The following is a 13,622-nucleotide window of genomic DNA, read 5'->3' as shown; positions in this document are numbered from 1 at the left end:
TCCACTTACCATATAGAAGCACTTTGTAGTTCTACAATTACTGACTGTAGTCCATCTGTTTCTCTGCATACTTTGTTAGCCTTCTTTCACCCTGTTCTTCAATGGTCAGGACCCCCACAGGACAACTACAGAGCAGGTATTATTTAGGTGGTGGATGATTCTCAGCACTGCAGTGACACTGACATGGTGGTGGTGTGTTAGTGTGTGTTGTGCTGGTATGAGTGGATCAGACACAGCAGCGCTGCTGGAGTTTTTAAACACCGTGTCCACTCACTGTCCACTCTATTAGACACTCCTACCTAGTTGGTCCACCTTGTAGATGTAAAGTCAGAGACGATCGCTCATCTATTGCTGCTGTTTGAGTCGGTCATCTTCTAGACCTTCATCAGTGGTCACAGGACGCTGCCCACGGGGCGCTGTTGGCTGGATATATTTGGTTGGTGGACTACTCTCAGTCCAGCAGTGACAGTGAGGTGTTTAAAAACTCCAGCAGCGCTGCTGTGTCTGATCCACTCATACCAGCACAACACCACCACCATGTCAGTGTCACTGCAGTGCTGAGAATGATCTACCACCTAAATAATACCTGCTCTGTGGCGGTCCTGTGGGGGTCCTGACCATTGAAGAGCAGCATGAAAGGGGACTAACAAAGCATGCAGAGAGACAGATGGACTACAGTCAGTAATTGTAGAACTACAAAGTGCTTCTATATGGTAAGTGGAGCTGATAAAATAGACAGTGAGTGTAAAAACAAGGAGGTGGTTTTAATGTTATGGCTGATCAGTGAAAATGTAAGACCATACCTGTAAATCTTTAAAGTATTAAAGCTCGAGTTAAAACAGTGAAAGATTTAGGACGAGGCCTTGAGGAACGTATGAATTTTCTCCTTTTACATCAACACTGTCTGAATCTCCCGTTCTTGCTAACAAAGCAAAATCAGTCTGTCAGACGTGATCTAAACCAGGCAGCCGCTTCTACGCAAGCACCGTCACAATTCACGAGCCTGAAACTAAAAAAAACAAGTATTATAAGAGTCGTACCGTAAGTAGAGAAATACATAAACCGGAATACATCACAGAAATGAGATAATCTGATCAGAAATGTCGGACGTACTGAGCTAAACCTCAGATATTTACTGTCGTTTATAAATAACTGGATGTGACGTGCAGAGCAGCGAGAGGAAAGACTGAGCGTCTGTGTTATATTTCATTTTACTTTCTACAATCCATCTAATCCATCACAGGCTTCAACCTAATACTATCATGTCTGTGTAGACGCCTGGCCGGACAGTAGTACCGCTGACTTATAGGGTGTGTTCGAAAAGCTAGGAAGCTCTCTACAGTACATAGGCAGCATTTTACCTCATCCTGTGTGCGCTCCCGAGAATGAGGCTGTTCGAAATCCTAGATGCCTTAATATCCTCCCTTCTGAGGCATCTTAATATTTCAATGTTATTTTGACTCAAAAACGAGTGAGCAACCGACGCTGCCTTAGTGATCAAGGCAATCCCAGAATTCATTGCAAGTCGGGTGCTCTTCTCTCACAGAAAAATAAACATGGCTGACGGTGCGGACAAACGAATGGAGTTATTTTCAAACGTAAATAAAATATTACTGATTTTTAACTTGTATAAACTTGTACCGAGTGTTTTCATTTGCAAGTTCGGGCTCGTCAGGAAATGGAACCGTTATCGGTACATGAAAGGAGATGCTATATTGACATGTTAGCATGCTGTGCTACCTCAATCCATTGTTTTTAATGGCAAGATGCTAAATGCTAAACGCGAAACTCGATGGAATCGCTGTCTATAAGTAGCTCGTTCGAATAACCTGCCTTATAAGTCATTGACTTATTAGAATCCTCTCTACTGAAGCAGCTACCTATGTAGACAGTAAGACAGCAAGGCAGCTCACTAGGTTTTTAAACACACCCACAGTAACAGACCAAGCATCACACAAATATATAGAGTCTGCCTCGCTGCCTATAATCTACTTGATCAGCTGCCTCAGTAGAGAGGATTCTAATCAGACATGGAGCTCATAAGACAGATTATTTAGACGCACTACTTCCACGTCACTGCAGTTTTAGCTTACGAATCTAACACAGTTAGCTTCAGGCCGTACAAACCGACTAGCACGCCAGCTAACGTCCCCTTCTCTGTGTCCCGAAAACGGTTAAACTGTCCCTGACGAGCCTGAATTTACAAATAAACAACACTTCTATAATTACACCTTTATACAAATTAAACATCAATGAGAATTTATTTACATTTGAACATTTGAAAGAACTCTGTTGGTTGTTCCGCATTATATTCGTCCGCCTTGTTTGACGTTTTTGGTGAGTAAAGTCGTGCCGCACTGAATGCTGGGATTGCCTTCAGCGCTGAGGAGGCGTCAAACGCTCCCTCGTCATTCAGTTAGATTATCACTCAGAATTAAGGCACCTCAGTAGGAGCATTTTAAGGGATCTACTGTAAGAATTTAGACACGCCCTCTTCTCAGGAGTGTAGGACAATATAAAATGCGTCTATGTAGAGAGATCACAAGGTTTTCAGACAGATCCAATGTCTTACTGTAGCAGGTACACAAAAAACAAACACGGACCTAACACTGAGCCTTGTGGCACTTTTGATCTAGTTGTTTTACATCAGGGAGTTTCCTATTATTACGTACAGTTTTAAAATCAGGGTGGCTCGGTGGGTAGCACTGTCTTCTCACAGCAAGTGTGTGTGTATGTGTGTGTGTGTGTGTGTATGTGTGTGTGTGTGCCCTGTGATGAACTGGCACCCCGTCCAGGGTGTTACTGTGGGCCTTGTGCCCATTGAAAAGCTGGGATAGGCTTCAGCACCCATTGCGACCCTGATTGTATTAATGTTTGTGTATACTGTCAAAATCATTCATAGGAAAGAACTGGATGCATTAATGTTCCATATGAGACTATTTTTAGGCAGGTTGCAGGATCAAGCCCCACATCTGCCACTGTTGGGCCCTCGAGCAAGGCCCTTTTAGGGGCCTCAATTGCTTGGACTGTATACAGTCACAATTCGAAGTCGCTTTGGATAAAAATGTAAATGTTATAAGTGAAGGTGTATTACCTTACAGCAAGAAGGGGTCAGGACTGCAAGTCCAAAGACATGCAGTCAGGTCAGTCAAGCTACTAAAACTGCTCTAAGTGTGTGTGTGTCCTGTGATGGACTGGCGACCTGTCCGGCATGTTTCCTGCCTTTCGCCCAGTAATTTGGACCCACAGCAACCCTGACCAGGATAAATCAGCAATAAAACAAACAATGAATGAATTTTAAATCAATGTTTCCATGGATATCGAGTATATTTGTGTATTTCAGAAGCCTTTGTTTCTAATTCTGTCCGGCTGGTTCTGAACAGTAAATAAATCTGTTTAGCTCGGAGAGAGCGAGCGAGCGAGTCGTAAATTAAACGGAGATGACACACGCTCACAGCTTCTAATATCCTGAAGGAAAATGAAACGTCAGGAGAATTCCCTTCGCCTTTATTTAGTCAGACGATGAACAATGCGGGCGGGCATTATCTGGCCTGACCCGAGCTCTTCCTGTGTAAATCAGAGGCGGACGATCCCCGGCCCCCTCACAGAAGGTCAAGGAACAGATACGGAAGTCTTCCCGATGAGACGCGCCTTCTTGAGGAATGAAAGCGACTCTTCTTATAGCTGAGAAGATCACACAGAGCTGTACAAATGTTCTTCTGTACCTCTAAATGGGCACAAATTTCCACAGACATACTTCAAAGCCTTGTGGAAAGCCTTCTCAGAAGAGCGTCTGTTCTTATAGCTGTTTCTTATATCATTTGTTTTCAAAATAGCACGTCCAACAAGCACATGGTCAGGTGTCCAAATACTTTTGGTCTATATAGTGCGTATTTATACAAACACCAAGATACCAGTTTCATTCATTCATTCATTTTCTGTGACTTTTTTATCCTGGTCAGGTTCAGTATGCTAATTCCTTGTAGATAGACTCACATTAATTCACACCTAAGGGACGAACAATCCACCTTCTGCATGTTTTGGATGGTGGGAGGAAACTGAAGTACCTGGAGAAAAGAAAGTGAGGATGATGAGACGCACCATCCTGTGGAATGAAAGCGACTCGTCTTATAGCTGAGAAGATCACAATGTTGTTTTGTACTACTGAATGTACACAAATTCCCACAGACATACTCCAAAGTCCTGTGAGAAGGCTTCTCAGAAGAGCGACTGTTCTTAAAGCTGCAAAGATCACACAGAGAAGACAGCGGTCACTCTGTTTTAATAGCATTTGTTTTTGAAATGGGACGAACAATCCACCTTCTGCATGTTTTGGATAGTGGGAGGAAACTAAAGTACCTGGAGAAAAGACAATCTCTGGAAGCCAGGACCTCCTAGAAGGTCAAGGAACAGATCCGGAAGTCTTCCTGATGAGACCCGCCTTCCTCTGGAATGAAAGCGACCCTGGACGCTGCGCTGGACGCTGAACCTCCGTCCTGTTTGCTTTCTCTGTCTTTCCTCTTGAAAACCACAGGACCAGATGCGCGTCCCCCGCGCTGAAACCCGACGCGGCCCACGCTTTAAATAATACAAATCCGCTCAAAGGTCCAGGTGTTCCAGATGTGCGCTAATAAAGAGAAGCGGGTTTGCGACGGCTGATTTTGACTCGTTCTGGTTTTGGGATTCTGTTTTTAAAGAAAATAAAGCAACTCCAGAATGAGACACGACAGAAAAATAAATCCTTAAAGAGGGTTTTGAGAGAAACTGGAACCATTTAGACAAAAGTATTGGTACACCCCTTTTAATTTTTAATTTTAACAGTTTAGGGAAGGTCCTTTCCTGTTCCAGCACAAAACAAGCTCTATGAAGACATGAAAAAAAAATTCAATTTAATGAAACAGAGTCCTGACCTCCTGACCACTGATCGGATTTCTTGACCGACATCAATAGCCAGCTGTACAAATGTTCTTTTGTGCTACTGAATGGGCACAAATTCCCACATACATACTTCAAAGTCTTGTGAGATGTTTTCTAAGAAGAGTGGCTTTTTTATAGCTGTGAAGGGACGTCCGAAAAGCTCATGGTCAGGTGTCCAAATACTTTTGGTCATATAGAGTATATTTATACTGTACATACCAATACCAAGACACCAATTTCACTCATTTATTTATTCATTTTCACTGACTCTTTTATCCTGGTTAGGTTCAGTATGCTAATTCTTTGTAGGGAGACACACATTCATTCACACCTGAGGGACGAACAATCCACCTTCTGCATGTTTCAGAAGTACCTGGAGAAAAGGAAGCCAGGATCAAACAAGTGATGATACCCAGCCCTCTCCGAAAAGGTCAAGGAACAGCGACTCTTCTTATAGCTGTAAAGATCACACAGAGCTGTACAAATGTTCTTTTGTACTACTTAATGTGCACAAATTCCCACAGACATACTCAAATATCTTGTGGAAAGACTTCTCAGAAGTGCGACTGTTCTTATAGCTGTAAAGATCACACACAGGAGATAAAGATCACTCTTTTATCCTGGTCAGGTTTAGTGTTCCAGTTCTTTGTAGGGAGACACACATTCATTCACACCTACGGGACAAAAAATCCACCTTCTGCATGTTTTAGATGGTGGGAGGAAACTAAAGTACCTGGAGAAAAGGAAGCCAGGATCAAACATAGAAGGTCAAGGAACAGATACGGAAGCCTTCCTGATAAGACGCGCCTTTCTCTGAAACAAAAGCGACTCTTCTTATAGCTGAGAAGATCACAATGTTCTTTTGTACTACTGAATGGGCACAAATTCCCACAGACATACTCAAAAGTCTTGTGGAAAGACTTCTCAGAAGTGCAGCTGTTCTTATAGTTGTAAAGTTCACACACAGGAGATAAAGGTCACTCTATTTTAATAGCATTTGTTTTTGAAATGGGATGTCCAACAAGCTCATGGTCACGTGTCCAAATACTTTTGGCCATATAGTGCAATATGACAATTTAATTAATTCATTCATTCATTCATTTATTTTCACTGACTTTAATCCTGGTCAGGTTCAGTATGCTAATTATTTGTAAGTAAACACACATGCATTCACACCTAAGGGACGAACAATCCACCTTCTGCATGTTTTAGATGGTGGGAGGAAACTAAAGTACCTGGAGAAAAGGAAGCAAGGTCAGAACAAAATTACATTTTCGGCATTTAGCAGACGCTATCCAAAGTGACTTACAGTAGTGTGACAGTATATTGTCTAAGCAATTGAGGGTTAAGGGCCTTGCTTAAGGGCCCATGTGGGGGCTTGAACTACCAACCTTTCGATTACTAGCCCAGTACCTTAACCATTAGGCTACAGCTTTCCTACACGGACATGTGACAATCCCCGGCCCTCTCCTAGAAGGTCAAGGAACAGATACTCTTCTTATAGCTCTAAAGATCACACAGAGGCGTATGAATGTTCTTTGGTACTACTGAATGGGCACAAATTCCCACAGGCATACCTCAAAGTCTTGTGAGAAGCTTTATTAGAAGAGCGACTGTTCTTAAAGCTGAATAGATCACAAAGAAGTCCATTTTAATAGCGTTTGTGTTTGAAATGGGATGAATAATCCACCTTCTGCATGTTATAGATGTCGTGAGGAAACTAAAGTACCAGGAGAAGCGAGGACCAAACACAGGACTTTAGGATTGATGTTGCTGCGCTGCACCAGCCGCAGTATCGTGCCCACTGGATATACGATTAACTCTGATTCCTCGTCTCTGTGTCCTCATTAACCTCGTCAGAACCGCCGATGAGCCGCCGGGTCCAAAATGAATCATATTATTATATAAGAGAGAAAAACAGGTCTGAACTGCTTCCTGGCTCAGGTTGTTCTTTTCAAAGCCAATCAAATGTAAATAATAACATAAATAATGATGTTTCTACATTTAGAAAGAATTCACAGTGATAATTATTCAATCTCTCAGGGTCATTTAAAGGTCATTCAGAATAAAACTGATATATAATAAAAAAAAACAGTCTAGTTTTGCTCATACTTTTATGATGCTGCCTTTATTCAAAGCAACTTACAAGTGTAGCTCATTATAGTGCAAACAATTAAAGGTCCAATTTAAGGGCCTTGCTCAGGGGCCCAACAGTGGCATCGCAGTGGGGGTGGGGCTTGAACCACTGTGCTTCTGATTACTAGCCCAGTACCTTAACCGCCGAGCCACCACTGTCCTCAAGTTAAAATCAGTGATTCATTCATTCATTGTTTGTTGGTAGGTTGCTTTTTTGAAATTATATCTTAATTTTCAGTGGTTTTAATTATTTTTTATTGAACGCTTCATTTTCTTTATTTAATTTAAGAGAAGTTGCTATATTTTGTGTTATTATTATTATTTGCCAGTAACAAGTTCCAGATCAAGTACCTTAGTTTCTAAGATCAAGGATTGGTACTAGATTGATTGATTGATTGATTGATTGATTGATTGATTGATTTATTTATTTATTTATTTATTTATTTATTTATTTATTTATTTATATGCTTTGAAATGAATAACAATGTTAAATTAATTAAATTATTTATGTTTTGCTAGATTTAATACCAATATATTTAGTTTTTTCCTTTGTTATTTTGCTGTATTTTTGTTTTATTTTAATAATAATACGTTTAAAAACTTTTTTTTAGTTTTTAAGTTTCATTTTACTCTTTTCGGGAAGGGGGGGTTGTATTATTTTTATTTAATCCATGTTAGATTTTTTATTTTTGTTAGTTTTAAGAGTAAACATTTAAAAGCCATTTATTATTATTATTATTATTATTTATTAGTGTATTTTTTTTCTGATTTACTACCTTATTTAATATTATATTATTATTATTATTAATAATTTATATATTTTTTTATTTTATTACTTTTTAAAAACTAGATGGTATTCTGTTGTTGTTTTAATTTTACACTTTTGGTAAATCATGTTTTCATTAGGTAAACACATTAAATTCAGTAAAATTGAAATGAATGATTAAAATGAAAATTTATTTACACTGGGGCCCAGTATGTTGTGTTGGTGTTTCAAAGCTTCAAGGTCTGATGTTCCATCCCGGCCTCTGTTCCTGTCTTTAAGTACTTTTGTATAGAGGTATTATTCCTTATAGAGTTTGGCATGTTCTCCTCTGTGTTGGTAGTTGAATAGGTTGAACATTTCTCCTGCGTGTGAGTAAACAGTAATTATCACATCTTGTAATGAACCAAAACTAAAAATCAGATGAATGGACTGAATGAAGGTCAGTAATGGAACCAGTGTGTGCTTCAGTGGTCCAGTATAAACGTTCTGATCGTGTGTGTTTCATTTTTCCATCCTGGACGTTCATGTGATTAAATTATTCGTGTTCCTCGCCAGCGGGACGTCGTGGCTTCACCATGTGCTGCATTTCCATGTTGATTATATTCAACTCATTCCTGTTAAGTTCTTCCACATGTTCCAGTCACGCCCAGCGGCCATCAATACCAGCAGTTCTTTTATAAAAACACTGTGTGGCCCAAAATATGTGGACGTCTGAGCGGTCTCTTCTTACATGGCTTTAAAGATTTAATGAGCTACATGAATGGCCAGTGGTAGCTCAGGGGTTAAGGTACTAGATTAGCAATCAGAAGGCTGCTGGTTCAAGCCTCACTACAGCCAAGTTGCCACTGTTGGACTCCTGAGCAAGGCCCTTAACTGCTTGCACTATATTGTAACAACTGTAAGTCACTTTGAATAACACTTGTATACTTTATATGATTTTCTGTATATTTGCTATTTATACACTATATGGTCAAAAGTATTTGGACACCTGACCATGAGCTTGTTGACTTTGAAGCATGTCTGTGGGAATTTGTGCCCATTCAGTTGGTCAAGAAAGTCTCAGTTGAAGTTCCGGTTCATTCCAGAGCTGTTGAGTGGGGCTGAGATTTTCTTGACCTGACATGCTTCAAAGTCAACAAGCTCATGGTCAGGTGTCCAAATACTTTTGACCATATAGTGTATAAATAGCAAATATACAAGCAAGTTTGGATTTGTTTGGTTTTTTTTTGTTAGTTTGGGTTTGTTTGTTTGGTTTTGCTTGTTTGTTTGTTAGTTTGGGTTTGTTTGTAAGTTTGGGTTTGTTTGTTTGTTAGTTTGGATTAGTTTGGTTTGTCTTGTTAGTTAGTTAGGGTTTTTTTGTTTGTTAGTTTGGTTTTGTTTGTTTGTTAGTTTGTTTTTGTTTGTTAGTTTGGCTTTGTTTTTGAAAAGATTCCAGGTTCCAAAAATGATTAGTTTTTGTATTTAATTTGAGTAAATGTCTTTTAGATTTAGGGCCAGTGTGTTTTGTTTTTTGCTATTTTGCTGAATTTGTTGATGTATTTTACTAACAACAAGTTCTAAAAACGTTTTTAAAGTTATACTTTAAATTTTTAGTGTTTTTAAAATGATATTTGTCAGATTTATTTATGTATATATCTTTATTTCTGTCTTATTTTCTTCCTAATGTGCTTTGAATATACACTATACGGCCAAAGGTATTTGAATCTGTCTGTGGGAATTTGTGCCAGTCAGTGCTTTAATATTTGCTGACCTCTGATCTAAAGGAACCGGCCCATAGCAGCAGTATGTATATATCACAGTTCCTCTCTTTCTGACTTGCCAGCTTTATTAGGCACACTGATTGTTATTCTGAGGCCGTAAATATTTAAAGAACCCCCCCTGGAGTGAATTAAAGAGCATGACTGTTACTCACAAAAGACACGTGAATGATCTGCGCCTCCGTGCCCCCTCTGCCAGCCAAAAATGGCACAGCAGAAGAACACGACTCCTAACACGGGTCAGCTGCTGAACTACTGAACTGTTCCTCTGGAGCTTTTGGAATTCAGAGAGACCTCAATGAATCATGTTTAGGGTAAAATACCACCAACTGAGGCTCTACAATTAGGGCAAATTATCCCCGTGTGAATGCAGTTGACATAAACGTGGCGCTAACTTGGTGACACGTCGGAGCAGTGCAAGCCAAAATGCTGTATCGCTCAGCGTCCTTTCAAAACACCTCAATCCAGGGTTGGTCAAACATGCCAAGAGCAGCCAGCATCTAATACAGTATTTGATCAGGCTTTGCAGCCACTGGAATTGGAGTGGGGTGTCCATATACTTTTAGCCATATAGTGTACAACCTTCATCTTGATAAGCCAATAAATTTTACATCGATTTTATCCACAGCGACGTACATTTGTGACCGATTACAGTGCCAGCGACCTCCTGAAGTTTAGCTACCATTGCCAAGTACTTTAATCCGAAGGTGTTCAGATATTCCAGCTTCATCCAGTGATGGACTATAGATCGAGGGACTCCCACTAGCTCTATTTATCTTCCCATTAATGATCCCTCAGGTTCCTCCTGATCCACTGATACTATTCGAACCACATCTCTTCCCCGGGGCAGCTTCCTCAGCATTAGCAGGCCAGTCCTGCTCCGTGCCCGTGTTGTTTATTTAGCTCTGATTGAACAGCGGGCTGCGAGGTAGCCGAGTTTCTCTCCCAGCGTGCCAAAGGTGGGGCGGCCTCACCATCCCCGACCCCCCGCACGTCCCGCTCCGGCCAGCTGTTCTTCATCAATTTTTCTCACCGGCGCAGCTGCGAGTGTGAATAATCCATGATGTCTTCTGTCGAAAAAGGCGGACCGGCGCTCCGTCTCTTCACCCCAAGGCGGAATTTCACCAGGCTTCAATCAGTGTTTAACGTGTCTGATTTTTTGTAGACGGAGCGCGCTGGGATCGCGGCCGAGCGGGCGCTCCAGCATGACGGGGTCGGCGAGCGAGGAACGGGCGCCTCGGGCGATCGCACGCCCGGCATCAAACACAAAGACGGAGCCGTGGCTGCGAAACTTCAAAGAACTCCGAGCGGCCAAAACCAAAGTGCTTACGGATGAAACGAGACAAAATAAAGAAGAAGGAGGAAGAAGAACGGAATGGAAAACGGTTCCCTCACGTTCCTGTCAGAATCAGAAAAGCAATAACCGATCCGAGGGAACCGGCAGCCACCCGACGGAGGTGTGGGATCAATTCAGGCAGAACGGAGACAAAAAAGTGCGAGAGCGTGATGGAGAGAGGAGGACCGGGGACAAGAGGGCCTTAATAACGGCCGAGTCGAGGTCTGATGCGGGATGTAAAGTGACAGCAGACGAGTCATTCATTATTTATGGCCCCGGAGCTGGACTATTTATTTTTCAGAGCTTGTGAGCGCTGAGGCATCGTGGCACAAAACAAGCAGCCAGTCAGAGCTCATTTCTGTGACTGTCAGCTAGCCCTGCTGCTAACGCTAACACGCGCGTGAGGGCGGCTGCCTAGCCGTCGCGCTTCGGTTACGGTGCTGCTGGTAAAATCATCAGAACCAGGTCAAAAAGAATGTCAGGGTTTTGATCAGAAACATACCGGGAGCAACACCAGGAGCTGACTGTGTTTACTATGCTATGCATGAAATAAGCACACAGCTATGCTGGTGAAATGGAATAGTCTGGAAGCAACAACAGCTCAGCCAGAAAGTCACACAGGCTTATTAGTTGCAACCCTTTTATCCAAAGTCAACTACAATCATGTCCAAATGCAGTGCAAGCAATCAAGGGTCAAGGGCCGTGCAGGGTCAGGAGCTTAACAGGGGCAACTAGGTGGTCATGGGGCTTGAATTAGTCAGTACAAGAACTGCTATCGGGACCTTTATCTTCTGAGTGTTGATGGCAAGCAGCAGCACACAAGCCAGGTGTCGACTAGAAAGGTTTAAAGCACATTACTGTTAGACTCTGGATTGATTCATCAAGCTCCATAGACTTGGAAGACATTCGCCTGTTCTAATAATAAAATGTCGAACATCTAACGTACAGTAATATGAAGCGTACAGTTGCTTACGTGTAGGTCTGTGTACAGTGGACGTCCCCCGGGGTGGAGCGATGCATATTTTTTGCTCCAGCTTTGTCTGGATAATGAAGTAGCCGTGCACTGGACAGGGAATTCCCATCTGCGCTTTCCTGCTGTTTTGGCCTGCAGCAGCTTTAATTACTGAAACAAACAATCTGCTGTTATTGCCTGATGTAAGACGTTCTCAACAGGACCGGCTGCTGGATGAACAGGTGCTGCAGCAGCTCTAGGAAATACTAAATATATATTTATATTTATTTATTTATTTTATTCAAATGGTGAAGATTTCTAGTAGTAATTATAGTAGTAACTGAAGGCTTCTGTACTGAATCATTCATTCACTGATCTTGGTGATCGCCTTGTTCTGATCTGAGTTGTTATACAGTTGTGGCTGGTCTGAAAGAAAGACAGGAATGATTTGCTTATTTGCACAACTGTACAGATGTTACATTTGTACTTTATTTTATTTATTTACATTTTAAACAACATTCAAAAATGGACCAGTGCCAAGCTACCACACAACCTTCGAGCCACTAATCTCACTCGCCTTGATCCTCCACTTAGAACTCAAGGAAGACGAGCATCAAGGGTCTTTTGTGTATTAGCACCCGAGTGGTGGAAATAACTTCCCCTGTCTGTACTATCTATCTATCTATCTATCTATCTATCTATCTATCTATCTATCTATCTATCTATCTATCTATCTATCTATCTATCTATCTATCTATCTATCTATCTATCTATCTGTAGTCTGTCTGTCTGTCTGTCTGTCTGTCTGTCTGCCTGTCTGTTTATCTATCAATAATCTGTATGTCTGTCAGTCTGTCTATATATCTATGGCTAAAATCTGCCTGTTTGTCTATCTGTCTAAATTCTTATACGTATATATATATATATATATATATATATATATATATATATATATATATATATATATATATATATATATCAGTCTGTTTTATAATATATACATGACTGAGCCCCTTAAAGATTTCAGCAAGCTGGTATATGAACCCTGGTACCATAAACTTGGTCTCTGGTCACTACTGGTCTGAAAACCCACTGACAGTGAGAACATACAGCAGCTCAGCTGGCATCATCAGACCGATGCATCATCTTTCAATTGGGTTTGAACCTTTCAACACATGACGAAGTGATGATCCGTCACTCCTCGAGTTTAACTTCAGCCGGAGCGATCGATGCGATGCAGTCCAGATCCGTGTGGCTCCAGGATCCGACCCGATGTTCTGGGTCTGGTGAAGCCGGTCGTCGTGTGTGTGAACAGCTGATCTAAATCTGTCCCGCCGTCTGGGAGAACTCGCTGTGGGATTAGAGCAGAACACGCCGCCCTGACGGCGCCGAAACAGAACCGGAGAGCCCACACACAGTCACGATTTCTACTCTCCAGGTACGAGGTAAAAGCAGTCATGTGCCTGAACATAATGCGACTGTCTGGAACCGTGCCCCTAAAAATGAAATCGTAATAAGACGCACCCTGCACGGCCTCGTCCTATCAATAATTCATCCACGTTTTCAAAAACACGACACGACACATCTTCTCTGAGAAATCTTAATCTGATCTTTCAGCTGATTTGAACACAGAGGTTCGCAGGTTCGAGCTTCCCAATTCCCAAACTGTTCCACAGGGACGCCCAGCAACTCCAAATATTTATTCTGTCCGGCTGCTTGCATTTAAAAGCCACCCAGAAATAGATGAGCTGATGAGAA

The sequence above is a fragment of the Trichomycterus rosablanca genome, chromosome 20 (genome assembly GCF_030014385.1).
Source record: "Trichomycterus rosablanca isolate fTriRos1 chromosome 20, fTriRos1.hap1, whole genome shotgun sequence".
Taxonomy (NCBI): domain Eukaryota; kingdom Metazoa; phylum Chordata; class Actinopteri; order Siluriformes; family Trichomycteridae; genus Trichomycterus; species Trichomycterus rosablanca.
Note: the sequence above shows the minus strand (reverse complement) of the source record.